Raw genomic sequence first — 13,957 nt, 5'->3', positions numbered from 1 at the left:
CTTGAGTTTTCCCTAAAGTTTAAACTAGATATGGCATGAGTCATATAGCGCTGTTGTGTTCTGTTAAACAGTTTATGTTTTACCCCAGAGGTGGCTGCTTTTCAGTGGTGGGCCTTCTGGCTCTACTCGTAGTTTATAAGGTACTTCAGAATAATCTATGATGAAAAGTGCTATGTAAATATTATAGCAGATTTGGGATTACAGAATTAATTTAGAAAAATAAATTGCAAAATACTTTACTTGGTTTTTTTTCTGGATGAGACTAGTAATATTATTACAAAATATCCATGGCGCCTGAGCCAATCAGGTTGCTTGATTAGTTTTAAACACTCATACCTCATCTTTGTACAGCAACATGACCCATTATCACTCAGATGGGAAGAGATTCTGTATTTTTATTGTTTTTCTTTGAGCAGGGTTATTTCTGTAAACATTTTGGGACATCTGTGGGTGCTTTATAATATATTAACACATGCACCTCACTGTCTTCTTTCTTAACAGTATGGTGTCACGTTTGCAGTTTGGGCAAGACAGAATTGCTCATCTTCCCCTCACAGCCCATCTGGTTTCTCCCAAGCTGCTCAGGCGACAACACTCTGCAGAAAAAGCAATGTTATCAAGGGCACGTAGCAATATATATAACATATTGCTGCATGTTTTGTCATTTATAATGCATCATAAAAAGTTACATTGCATCTGCCCAACAACATGATGTAATGTAAAATGACACTACCACATGAAAGAACATAACAATATAAAGAAATCTGAATTTCAAGAAATACGCACAGTGAGTGCAATTCATTTTTTTTACAATACTTTAAATACTGACAGAAATTAAGTCAGAAAAAAAGGCAGGGAGAGTAAGATGTTAAATGCTTAAATTTTTTAAGGAAAACTCAAATAGGAGTAAATACTGCATTATGAAATCTGGGCTGTATATCATCTATAATATTAAACAAAGCATAAAAAAGAATACTGGAAATAATATTAGTTACTTTCAGTGAGTGCATAGTGTAGTTGACTCTTTCCAAGGTTTACATACAATAATGAAGTTATAAAAAACAGTGGATTTTAAAATATTATTGTCTTTTGGTTTTGTTTTGATTTTTAATGGTAAGAGTACAAAGTAGAGCACTCTGTACATTCCACAGATCTGCTTCTTAAGAATCAACATGGTGCACACCATGTGAACTGTCACATTAATAACCCTATGCTGATATTCAAATTTTCTGTCTTAAGCTAAAGAAAGATTGAATACCCTGCTGTTGTGTGGCCAAGATTGAAGAGGTGTCTCACTGACATTGTTCAAAGTTTATGAAAATATATGAATGCTCAAATGTCATTGGCTTTGCGCCTCCAACAGACTGTGGTTTTATGAGAAATCAGTCTTTTAATCAAAATGATTGAATACCTTAAGGTCGAATCCAAAGATATCAGTTAATATCTAGAAACGTGCTATTTCTGCAAATTTTGCCACACCGTACATATTGTAGTGCATTTTAAAGTGTTAATTTGTGCATTCCATATTGAAAATTGATCTTGAGTTTTAGCTTTTTGTCAAGCAAAAACATATGGTTACAAGCTCTATGCATTTTATGTGACGGCTGTTGAAGCTGTCACATGTGCAAACTTGATAACCGATGTGACACATACGCAAATAATTTGCTTGTTTAGTAACAATTCAAAGATTCATTATTCATGCAAAAACACATTTTTTTTAAAAATGATCAGATGGAACTAGTCTTCATTTTGCACAATCTAGTCTCGTTGGTGTGCAAACAAAGATAAAATAAAGCTGGGAACTAAGTGGTATTAAAACAAATCCAAGAATATGGGTATTTTCAGATAATTATTGAACCAGATGGTGTTTTTTGTTAATTCTGCCATCAGCCTGAGAACTTGATGTCTTACATCTGCACTTGGTAAAATAAATTTTGCCACTGACATTATTTCAGTTTTCTTAAAATATTTCAATCAGTTTTACACCAAGATTTGCAAACATCTGCCACAGTACATGGCTGTAAAATGAAATTATTTGAAAGAATTCCACTAAGAAAACACGCTTATCCCAAACTTAATTTTAAATGTATCTTCCTTATTCCTAAACCTTCTGAATTAATATTGCATGTGTATTAGAAAACAAACACACCAACATAGTTATACTTCAAAATTTGACTGAGGGAAACTGTAATAAGTTAGTAAAGTGCCTCTGGTTCATTTGAGGGTGCCATCTTGTAATTTCACAATGGTTTGGTTTGCTTTTCTAAGGTTTAAGGATTAACATGATTTTAGCAAAAAAATAAACAAAATCCCCTCCCTCTGTTCCCCTTGCCACCAAATCAGAATGTGACTAAATTACAGACTATATTACGAATTAAGTCAAAACAGTTAATGGAATATAAAAAGAATAAGACAGTCATGTTAATCTGAAACTCTGTTATCAGACTTAATAGAATTCGCTATAAATGTTATCACTCAAATACTGTACCTCATAAACAGATGTGCTCAATCACCTATGCACATTTGCCAACTGCATAGGAGTTTTAGATACTTCCTTTCTGTGAACTAAATCACAGTTGTTCTTGAAAACAACTGTAACAGATCATTAAAATGCATAACTGTCTTAACTTCACTGCTATACTTCTGCATCTTCATACATGATAATGGATAAACCACCTTTTTGTGTGACTGTCCACTTTGTATTACCAACTGTACTACAGCAATCCTCAAGTTAGTCTCAAATACAATGTATGATCACATTTTATTAATACTAAGTATCATCATGGTGTGCATTATGTATAATTCACATGGTGTGCATTATGTATAAATGTGGATTGCAATTCCCACTTACTGAAATCCAGGCTGGGGAGACCATGAAATGTGAAAGGTGCCTTCTGGTGGAATCTCTCAGGCAGCAGATGGGAGAGCTGTAGGAGGTGGCTAGCATCTGAATCCACGAGGAAGTCCTTGAGAGTATTCATGTGGAGACCATCAAGGCAGAGTAAACTATCCCATTACAAAAGATTGCTGACACAGTGCTAGTGGAGGAGATGGCTCTGTGTCAGGGGGGACACTGGCAGCTAGTCACTTCTGGCAGCAGGCAATGCTCCACCCCTGCTCCTAACCCTCCCATGGTGGTTATGGAGAACCGTTATGCTGTTCTGGATACAAGAGATAAGGAATAACCCCCTACAGCAGAAGAGGAAAAGCCTTGCACCCCCAAGACTGGGGGGTCTGCAGCTGCCACTGCGAGGAGGAAACACAAAGTAGTGATGATTGGAGACTCGCTTCTGAGGGGGACGGAGGCACCCATCTGTCACCCTGACAAGACATCTTGGGAGGTATGCTGCCTGCCAGGGGCCTGTATCCGAGATGTTATGAGGTTATTGTCGAAGATTATCCAGCCCTCTGACTACTACCCCATACTATTCATCCATGTGGGCACTAAAGATACTGCAATGTATGACTTTGAGCAGATCATGAGTGACTACAGGGCTCTGGGAGTATGGGTGAAGGAGTATGGAAAGCAGGTGCTGTTCTCTTCAATCCTTCCTTTCAAAGGTAGGGGCCCAAGCAGAGACAGGTGTATCCTGGAGGTGAATGCCTAGTTGTAATGATGGTGTTACCAGTAGGTCTTTGGCTTCATTGACAATGGGATGCTGTTCCAAGAAGAAGGACTGCTAAGCAGGGATGGGATTCAACTTTCAAGGAATGGGAAGAGAATATTTGGACACAGACTGGCTAACCTAGTGAAAAGAGCTTTAAGAGGGCAGCCCACAGGTAAGTGAAGAACATGGAGACCTGGGAGATGGGTCAGAAGTGGGAGGGAGAATGGGCTATAATAGCAGTGACAAAGGAGGGGCAAGTCACAACGGGGAGCAAAATCAAATCAATATCTTAGATGCTTGTATACAAATGCAAGGAAATAAGCAGGAAGAACTTGAAGTGCTAATAACCTGAAGAACTTGAAGTGCTAATAAATAAACACAACTATGACATAGTTGCTATCACAGAGACGTGGTGGGATTATACCAATATTCCAATCTTGTGTACTGAAGGGTACAGCTTGCTCAGGAACAATAGGCATGGACAAAAAGGCAGGAGATGCCTTATATATTAAAAATGTTTACACTTAGACTGAGGTGAAGATGGACGTAGGAGGCAGACTTGTTGAGAGTTTCTGGGTTAGGTTAAAAGGGGTAAAAAACAAGGGTGATATCATGCTAGCGGTCTACTACAGACCGCCTACCCAGGCAGAAGAGGTGGATGAGGCTTTTTTTAAGCAACTAACAAAATCATCCAAAGCATAGGATTTGGTGGTGATGGGGGACTTCAAATATCTAGACATCTGTTGAGAAACTAACACAGCAGGGCACAAATTATCCAATAAATTCTTGGACTGCATTGGAGACATTTTTTTTTCATTTCAGAACATTGAGAAAGCTTGTAGGGGAGAAGCTGTTCTAGATTTGATTTTAACAAACAGGGAGGAACTAGTTGAAAATTTGAAAGTGGAGGGCATTTTGTGTGAAAGTGATCATGAAATCACAGAGTTCACGATTCTAAGGAATGGTAGACAGGAGAACAGCAAAATACAGCCGGTCCCCGAGTTGCAAACGGTTGACTTACGACCGTTCCCAGTTACGACAGAAGCTGTCATAAATGGCAGACCCTGAGTTACGAATGTGATCCATGCTTACGAACAGCGCGGTCGCATGTAACTCTATGGGGTCCAACTTACAAACAAACTGAGTTACGATCAATTGCTTGGTCTGTAACCAGTCTGTAAGTTGGGAAGAGGCTGTAGAGACAATGGATTTCCGGAAGGCAGATTTTAGTGAACTCAAAGAGCTGGTAGGTAAGGTCCCATGGGAAGCAAGACTAAGAGGAAAAACAACTGAAGAGAGCTGGCGGTTTTTCAAAGGGCATTATTAAGTCCCAAAAGCAAACTATTCCATTGCGTAGGAAAGATAGAAAATATGGTAAGAGACCACCTTAGCTTAACCAGGAGCTCTTACATGATCTAAAAATAAAAAAGGAGCCATATAAAAAGTGGAAATTAGGGATGTTAAGTAGCAGTTAATTGGTTAATCGAGTAATCGATGGAATTTCCATTGACTACTCGATTAGTCAATAAGGAAAGGTAGTGTCAGCCCTCAGTCCTGGCTCACACCAGATCTCAGCACAACCTTCTGCTGCTGCTCTACATTTTAAAAGGGAAGCCAGCAGGAGAGGATGCTGGCTGAATCCCTCGTCCCAGGTCTCAGCACTCACGCTGGCTTCCCTTTAAAAATGCAGAGCGGCAGCAAGCAGGGGTGTATATTTGTGCTGAGACCCAGGACCAGGGATTCAGCCAGCATCCTCTTTTGCTGGCTTCCCTTTAAAAATTCAAAGCGGGTGTGTGTGTGTTTGTACTAAGATCCAGGATTCAGCTAGCATCCTCTCCTGCCAACTTCCCTTTAAAAATGCAGAGTGGGGGAGAGAATGAGTGAGTAGTTGATAGTGCTACCTGATAAACTCCTGTTTCTCAGGTAGTCAACTACTCCTTTACATCCTTAGCGGAAACTAGGTCAACTGATAAAGGATGAATCTAAGCAAACTACGCAAGTATGCAGGAGCAAGCTTAGAAAGGCAAAGACACAAAACAAGATCATTCTAGCTAGAGACATAAAGGGAAACAAGAAGATATTCTACAAATATATGAGAAGCAAGAGGAAGATCAAGGACAGGTTAGATCCATTGCTCAGTGAGGAGGGAGAAACAGTAACAGGAAACTTAGAAATAGCAGAGGTGCTTAACGACTTCTTTGTTTCAGTTTTCACCAAGAAGTTTTGATGGTGACGGGATGCTTAACATAGTGAATACTAGTGGAAATGGGGTAGGTTAAGAATTTAAATTAAAAAAATAACACATTAAAAATTACTTAGAAGTTAGATGTCTTCATGTCACCAGGGCCTGATGAAATGCATCCTAGAATACCCAAGGAGCTGATAGAGGAGGTATCTGAGCCTTTAGCTATCATCTTTGAAAAGTCATGGAAGTCGGGAGAGATACCAGAAGACTGGAAAAGGGCAATATAGCGCCCATCTACACAAAGGGAAATAAGAACAACCCAGGAAACTACAGACCAGTCAGTTTAACTTCTGTGCCAGGGAAGATAATGGAGGAAGTAATTAAGGAATTCATTTGCAAACATCTATAGCCCACAAGCCCATACCTCCATAGCAGATGTGAGCTTTTATTCAACGTGCTATGAAGCAGAAGGTGGTGCTTCATGGCATGGAAGAGATTTTCCATGAATGCTCTTCAGCCTGAAAAATGATAATCAGGCAGAGACACTCTAAAAGTGGTAGATATAAAGAGTGAAAACACCAGGTGTGGGAATCTCAGGGATTCTTCTGTACAAAGATGCTTGGAACATCCTTCTCTTCCCCACAAAACAGGAAAAAACAGCAGGGGATGAAATATTTGTTTGAAGCTTATGTTTATTTTCTGAAGCCAATGGTTTGCTTGTTTTATTTTTATTAAACCCTTTTGATTCTCTGTACAAGCCTGAGGCATGCAAGCCGGATATGAGAGTTATGAATACGTGTGTTAAATGCAGTGCATGTATTTTTGAGGTAAATAACACTTACTATAGCTACATGGATGATTTAGAACAGAAATGCAAAGTTATTTTGTAAATGTTCCCTGAATACTATTTCAATACTGGTCCTGTCCATTATCAGACAGTTGGTTTAAAAATAAATAAATAGATACATACATACATAACAAGACCGTGATAAGAAAAACATTTTTCCCTTTTATAGACTTGGCAAAGACCATCAGTTCATGGCCTGTTTCCTTGCTTGCCAGTAGACAGCACTGAAAGTTATAAAACTAAAACAATTGCTTTCATTTATAACTCTTCCTGATTACTCTGATAGCTGAAATGACAGAAGAAGTTCAGAATCTGTAAAGCCTGTCATATTATAGAAACATGTCTCTTTAAACTAAATGTGAAATTCCAGTAATTGAAGTGATAAATCTAGTGTTTTTGCTGGGGTACTTTTGATGAGAAGTATAGTAGTAAATTAGAAATTATTCTCTGCTGTTATATCATGGTAAAAGCCTTTCCATTATCTGTTGTCAGTCACCAGGGATGGGCAAATAACTCAGTTGTCAATCTAAACTGTGAAACCTAAAGTTCTGGGAATAATCAATAGAGGGAAAAAACAAACTATTATCTTCATATAATTTTTAGACAACTCTAGGTTTTTTCCCTCTTTTACTTCTGCACACCTCATTTATTCACAGATATCCTTGATATCTTTGAATATTTTATTTTTTAAACTAGTCATATGTCACCTTTTTTCTAAATGGCATATGCAAGTTACATTTCAAAAAGTATATACAGCTACATTGTGATGTTTAAATGCAATTTTACACAAGATAGAGACTTAATTAAATTAGCAATAATAACCACCTATGTTTCATTATTGATTTTTCAGCCATCCTATTTATTGCCTAATATTTCTACTTTAAAGTACATGATATTTTTTGCTCTTTCACAGATTCAACATCATATTAGGGCTGGACCACTAGTATTCTGAACAGAAGGATAAATGAAAAACAAATACTGGGCATCCCACACTTGTTTGTAAAATAACAATCTGTTGTCCAAAGCAATAGCAAATAATTCTATCAACTGTATTACAAGACAGATACAATACTCTGCAAGTCTGATCTGAGCAAGGGACTGGGAGCAAAGACTCAGTGGTCCATAGCTCTGTCACTAGCTTACAGGATCATCATCATCAGCAGCAGCAATCATGGGCTCAACGCCCATTGGTGCCCAATGCCTCCCTCAATATTTCCTTTCGTCTTTCCCTGTCCAGTGCGGAGTGGCTTAGTTTCTGTAGACTAGCTCCTCACCTATCTACAATTCATCTACCCATACTCTGTGGGGTCCGCCTCTCCTATTTAGACCAGGACCTTTGTTAAATCAACAATCAAAACCATACCTTTAAAATGGTCATTTTAGTAGAGCTGATTAAAGTCTGTAAAGTATCAGATGAACTATTAGTATGAGTAGTAGTATTAGTAGTAGTATTTTTATTTTTGATTACTGAAACAATTAGGCTATTGCATTTCTAAACCAGACTAGATAGTATTCTAGGTCCATTTTGCCATTCAGCTTTAAATAATAATATTCAAGACTTTTAGGCTGGAGATGCACATCAGTTACATAATTTGGATTGAGAACAGACAACACCAATGGTTGGGGGATTGTTTCAATCTAGGACTTTTCTCCCAATTGGGACATAATGGAAATCTATGCCAGTGGAAAAATTTGGATCCAGGTATAGACAGTAAACTCCTCAAAGTTTAGGAGGTTCAAATACAAGGTTTTGAGTTAGCCCCAATTCCACTTTAGATATGTTTCAGAGGAATAATTGTTTGCAGTGAGAGAAGAAAATTACTCTTACAGTTCAGAGCTTGACCTTTCTACATTAGAATACGTGAACTAACTGTCAAAAAAATATTTGAAACTTCAAATAAAATGATTCAATAAGAACCAAAGAAAACAAAGGGAAAAATAACATGTTTAGCAATTTTTGGAGTAACTGCTGAAAACATTAAGAATGCTTAATATATGAATGGATTGAGACTAAGTATTGATTTCTGTACAACTGAAACAACCCTCTCCCTCCTCTTGTGTCCATGATGAGTATGAGTCAAAAGGGATAAAATTAATCAAAATAATAACCATCATGCGCACATGCACACAGCTTGTTAGAATATTTGAACAACATAACTTTTTCATTAGAAAATGACTGCACCACACTGTTAAATAGGGAAAAGTGGTGTTTGGCTGGCTGGCCAAATGAAGGAAACTGCTTTATGGCTAGTGGGTTGGAGGAGATGACACCTACTGTAAAAGCTCAGTGTGGTCACTGGGAATGACGGAGTTAAAAGGGGAACCCTGTGCCTAAAGCCTCCCTTTTAAATGGAGCAGACTGAGGTAGCATATCCCTTTAGGTAGTAAAATAACAGGTTTGGTCAAAACTTGTTGTGGATATTACATTGGCTGCCCCCTCCATTCTTTTTAAAAGGATGACTGGGAAGGAAATTTTTCCCTTACCACCATATTGGCCTAGGCGCAGTTGGGTTTTTTCACCTTCCTCACAGTTAGCTGAGGAAGGGCTATGTTCATGCATGGTATGAAAGGTGGTTGGCTATATGTCATAACAATTACATAAGAGTAGGGCAGATGTCCAGTGCAGGCACTCCATAGGGAAGGTATACAGTGACAGGATAAATGGCCTGGAAAAGGGCTTAAAAAGAGGTGTTCATTAAGGGAACAAACAGGGGTGAGAAGATTTGGGGACTCCTAAAATTGATACAGCAGGGAGATGACCACCCATTATTATAGCCCACTTTAACACTGCTAGGAGGGTTTAGGTAGAGGTAGTTTAGGTAGAGGTAGGATGTAAGTGAGTAGTCACTACAGCCTAGGCTTATCGGGTAGTCGACTCGACTACTCACATTCCCCTCCCTCCTTGCTGCCTCTATCACTGCACGGTACACTTTTATCTGCTAAGTAGCCCTAGACATTGAAAAATAAAGTTGAAGACTCATTAAAACCATGTCAAATGTCTTTTGTCTTTCTTTTGGTATAAACAGTCTGGCTATGTCTACACTATGAGTTTTCTCTGTAAAAAATATGCTAATAAGGGACTAATTTGCATGAGTCATGATCTCATTTGCATATTTTCTGCCAATCCGTTTTGAGCTAGGGTTTTTGTGCAAAAACAAGCAGCGTGGATGTTTTCTTTTTGCGGAAAAACCCCTTTTTCCGCAAGATCCTTATGCCCCAAAAAAGAAGGAATAACGATCTTGTGGGAAAGGGGGGTTTTGAGCAAAAAGAAAAGGTCCACACTGCTTGTTTTTGTGCAAAAATGGATAGGCAGAAAATATGCAAATGAGATTGTGACTCGTGTAAATGAGTCCCTTATTAGCATATTTTTTTGCAAAGAAAACTCATAGTGTAGACATAGCCACAATGATTTGTCAATACTGTGTGTGGAGACACCACTTTTGCCAAAATTTTCATCTGGAAAGTTTATTGGGATTAACATGGAATTTCTGGTGAAAGAAAGAGAGACCCTTAGCCCAGAATATCCAATAGCTTGGTGGTTAGGCTGCTAAGCTGGGATGTGACTGGCCCTTATGTTCCTTGATACACAGCAGAGACTTGAACCTAGTTGTCTCTAGTACTTGACAGTTGTGCTCCTGTTGGTGCTGTGCTACATTGCGTAAATGAGTAAATATTCATAGAGATTGAGAAACCTCATAATTGTTCATAAAACAGAATTCTTGTTTTATTCAGCAAAAGCAAATGCATAAAATTTAGAAAATGTGCTAGCATCTAGATTCCAATATTTAAAAAGTTATGGTATATGTTTCTTTGGTGCCCCAATGAAGTAGTGCATCTTTAACTCATGATACAAGTGCTAAGTTCTTAAGTGACTACACCTATGCCATAAAAATCATGAACTCTCATTTTTCAGTTGTTTTATGGGCACTTTTAATTTGGGATTTGCATAAAAGTGAACAAGTTAGTGTGGAGAATCAAAGCACAAGCAACTTGCACTTTTTCATGGTGGAAAGGAGGAGGAAAGTAATGTGACAGAAAGTTGTGCTGGGGCTCTCTGTGCTTCATTTTGGATTGTTCTTTAAGGCTACATCTACACTGCAGGCTATTTTGGGATACCCAAAATAGTTATTCCTCAGCTTTTGAATGTGCCCGTTATGTCAAAATATAACAGATTCACTATTCCATCCCTGTAAACCTAATTCCATGAGGAGCAAGGGATGTTTCGGAATAGCAATTTATTTCAAAATAAGTGCTGCATAGACAGCACCAAATTTCAAAATAAGCTATTTCAAAATAACATCAAAATAAAATATGTAATTTGCATAGCTCAAATTGTGTATCTTATTTCGACCTACAGTATACTACCTAAAAGTACAGAAACTCATCACTTACTAAATATGGAAGTCTAAAAGGGATTGCCGTGGAACATCAAAACTGTGGTAAAAAGAAAGTTTCCTTTTATTTGAATTTGCATGGAAATTTCCCTAAAATTGCCCATGTGTCACTGCATCTATTTTTCTTCTTAAATTAGGCATCCTGCCTCCCACATAGAAGACCTTCATCACAGTAAAAGTGCCAGTCTATTAAATTTTAGGCTAAATAATATGTAGTGAATATTGATTGACAAATAAATAAATAAACAAATAAAGATGCAGACATAGGATCAATTATTGGCAATATATATGCTCTCCACTTTTATCATTACAATGTAATGTCCGAATAAGTATTCAGTAATGTTTATAAACGAAACAGGAAAATCTAGGTTGAAATAAAGCTTTTGATTTACATGAAGAGTAACCTGAAAATAGGGAATTAGGTATTCAACCCCCATTATTGTATTAATGGTAAGTTACTTCATGATATTGAGCTCATTTGCAAAACTGCTCTGTACATGTAAAGGTTTTATTTATTAGTTTTATTAATGTATTTATAGACACTTCTACTGTGCTCATTATCATAGTATCAGAGCATCTGAGTCAAGATAGATTTATAGAAACACACAAGAGGTATAATAGGTGGGAAAACTTAATTTTAATGACAAGGTGGCCCTCTGAGAAATAATTTGCTCTGTGTGCTCCATTCGTCCTAAAAATACAGAACAATCCACTTCAATTAATGTTAAATGTTTTGAGTATAAAGTTCAACAAAACCCAGAGTTAAAACTGGCACTACATCTTTAAATCACTTTGGGCCTAAACAGTCATTACTGCGCCTTTGCTGTTGAAGTGACCGTGAGAGCGCCATATGATTCTTTGGGCTCAGTTATTCGCTGCGTCCAAGCTTTGCTTGGGAAAATGTGGGACCCGAGAAGGAGATTATTATAGGTTGTATAACACAGTACATTAGACAAAAATAAAATAGATAAATAAAAAAGGAAGGGAGGAGGGAGAAATAGAAAACAATGGGAGGAGAACTAGAAAAGAAAGGAGGGAGAAAAAAAGAGAGATTGGGTTAGAATAGTGGTCTCCAACCTATTTACATCCAAGATCACTTTTTAAATGACAGACCAAGCCAAGATCTACTGCCCCGCCCCTTTCTTGAAGCCCCGCCCCTTTCTATTCTCCTCCTCTCCATCACTTGCTATCCCCAATCCTTACACTGCTGCTGCTTTTTTTTTTTTTCTTTTCAATTCTTCTGTAGGAAGAGGTTTTTCCAACATTTGGCCTGTCTAGACTGGATCAAATGTCAGAAAACCCACTTCTTTTGAAGCTCCCTTATTCCTCGTGGAAAGGGCACGTTTGCTCTTCCACTAAAAAAAGCGGAAGAACAAACACATCTCTGAATGCAGAAGAGTTTTTCTGGGATAACTCTGGAATCCTGAAAAACTCCTGCAGTCTAGCCGTACCCTCGCTGGGTTGAGACAGGATGTGTAGGCTCCGGGGTGAGAATGAGGGATTTGGGTGTGGGAAGGGTGAGAGGTGCAAGCTCTGGGAAGAAATCTGGATGCAGGAGGAGGTGGAGAAGGGGACGCTGGCTTGGGGAGGGGACTCCAGGCCAGGCAGTGTTTGGGTACTAAGCAAGCCACAGGCTTGTGGATGTGAGGGTGAAGTAATTTGGGTTGAGGTATGTGAGGGGCTCAGGGCAGGGGGTTCCAGTGTATGGTAAGCTCAGATCTAGGGTCTTGGGGAAGGGGGAGTGCAGGAGTGGCTGTGGCCAGATGGGGGCTTGGCCCCATTGGGGGTTTGTTGGCCAGGCTTCATTTTTAAATAAAATACTATGTCTAACACAAAAAGTTTCTGCATTGTCTTTATTTCTGAGAAGGGCAGGGAACCTCTCTTGAGTCAGGGGTCACTGACCCACAGAAAAGTCAGTTGGGAGCAGGGGACATGGCACTGAGGATGGGTGCTAGTGGGTGCTGGGACAGTGAACAGGGTGCCAGTGGGGGCAAGATTCTGTGGCTGGGGGCAAGGTCGAGAGAACAGGGTGCTGGGAGGGCAGGGGACAAGTTTCTGCAGCAGGAGAGAGGGTGCCAGTAGGGACAGAGTTCTGTGACTGAGGGGAGGGGAGAAGAAAAAGGGTGCCAGGAGGACAGGTTTCTGCAGCAGGGGACAAGTTTCTGCAGCGGGGGGGCAGAGGGCCGGGGTTGACAGGTGTCTGCAGAGGGGAGACAGGTTTCTGCAGCGGAGGACAGGGGACTGGTTTCTGCAGCAGGGAGGGGAGGGCAGGTTTCTGCAGCAGGGGGCAGGGTGCCAGGAGGGCAGGTTTCTGCGGGGGGGCAGGTTTCTGCAGCGGGGAGGGGCGGGGGACAGTTCTGTGGCTGGGGGCAGGGGAGAAGGAACGGGGGAGGGGCCCGGAGGACGGGGGACAAGGTTCTACAGTGGGGGCAGGAACAGGGTGCCAGTGTGGTCAGGGAGTCCCCTACACCAGCCTCGGCGGGAAGCCTCTGTTACGCGCTGCCTCTGGGGTCGACTCCCCCCTCCTGTGGAGGAAGGAAGCCCCGTCACGTGCCTCCGCTGGCCCTGACTCCCCCCTCCCGCGGAGCAGGGAAGCCCGCGCACACGCTCCCTCCAGGCCCAACTCCCCCCTCCCGCAGAGAAGTGAAAGCCTCTGGGGAGTTACCCGGTAAGTTCCCGGAACGCCAGGGAGCTGGGGCAAGGAAACAGCTAGCGCATATCTGGAACCCCCGGAAGTGATACGCAGCAGTAGGACTTCCGTCCACCCCGCGGGAAGCTGCCACTACCTCCATTGTTGCTCGAGGTAGGTGGTGGGGTTACTTGGGGGTGGAGGAAAATGGGGGTCCCAGAACACCTTGTGATCGACTGGTCGAGGCCTCGGGATCGACCAGTCGATCGCAATTGACTGATTGGTGATCACGGG

The 13,957-nt window shown here is 40.4% G+C and overlaps 1 protein-coding gene across 1 annotated transcript in view; it reads right to left on the bottom strand.

Moving 5' to 3' along the window:
- ZNF407 (zinc finger protein 407) overlaps window positions 1–13,957 on the bottom strand; it is a 456,924-nt gene that overhangs the window by 50,025 nt on the left and 392,942 nt on the right. The gene's annotated exons all lie outside the window — the stretch shown is intronic.

This window comes from Pelodiscus sinensis, chromosome 2 (genome assembly GCF_052426305.1).
Source record: "Pelodiscus sinensis isolate ZL-2025 chromosome 2, ASM5242630v1, whole genome shotgun sequence".
Taxonomy (NCBI): Eukaryota; Metazoa; Chordata; order Testudines; family Trionychidae; genus Pelodiscus; species Pelodiscus sinensis.
Note: the sequence above shows the minus strand (reverse complement) of the source record. Positions and strands in the feature narration are given on the sequence as shown.